This window comes from Lipotes vexillifer, unplaced genomic scaffold, assembly GCF_000442215.2.
Source record: "Lipotes vexillifer unplaced genomic scaffold, Lipotes_vexillifer_v1.1 scaffold1129, whole genome shotgun sequence".
NCBI classification, from domain to species: Eukaryota; Metazoa; Chordata; class Mammalia; order Artiodactyla; family Lipotidae; genus Lipotes; species Lipotes vexillifer.
Window position 1 is genome coordinate 2191109 of NW_006789022.1, and position 659 is coordinate 2191767.

Sequence of the window (659 nt, forward strand, 5' to 3'; positions counted from 1 at the left end):
CCTCGGGCCGCGCCGCCCCGCCGCGCTGCGTCCCCTCACTCGGCGGCGCCGCCGGCGGCTTGTAGGACACAAAAGGACATCGCGGCCGCTTCCTACTCCGCTTCCTCCAGCTGACAGCGGGGGCGGGGCTGGCCGTGCGCATGCAAAGCAGGGGGCGTGGCCCAGCGCCCTATGCTAATCAGGCAAGTGGGCCGAGCAGCGCCTGCGCTCCGGGACGTGTCAGGGCGGAGCCGGCGAAGCCAGCGGGCCGGCCTTCATGAAGGCCTCGCCCAGCCGCCGCCGAGCCGCAGCGGCGTACTTGCTTGCGTATGCGGCCGCTGAGAGGGCGTGGCCAGAGGAGACGCGGAGAGGCTACGGGAGGGGGTGGGGCCAGGAGCGTTCTTACGTAAAGAAGGAGGCGGGGTGCGCTGTGCGCAAGGGAAATGGGAGAGGTAGTTCAGCGGCCGCCTCTGAGGGTCCGGGAGATGATATACATATGTAGATGAGAGGGCGGGACCTGCGCGGGGGGGGGTAGGGTATCTGCATATGCATGAGGGGCGGAGCCTAGCACGCCCAAATTAGATAGGAGGCGCTGTCCCTTTCCCTTTTCCGCCTTCCCCCAGGATAACACAATCGGGGCACTCGGACCTCTCACCCAATATCCCCACAAAGCTGCTGAA

The 659-nt window shown here is 67.1% G+C and overlaps 1 protein-coding gene across 1 annotated transcript in view; it reads right to left on the reverse strand.

Annotated features, from left to right (window-relative positions):
* The window catches only part of ESRRA (estrogen related receptor alpha), a 6941-nt gene extending 6880 nt beyond the window's left edge, over window positions 1-61 (reverse strand). Inside the window, exon 1 of the mRNA XM_007462062.1 lies at window positions 1-61. This exon is cut by the window's left edge and continues 118 nt beyond it. The gene's annotated coding sequence lies outside the window, so the exon portion shown is untranslated.
* Window positions 62-659: the final 598 nt, after the last annotated feature.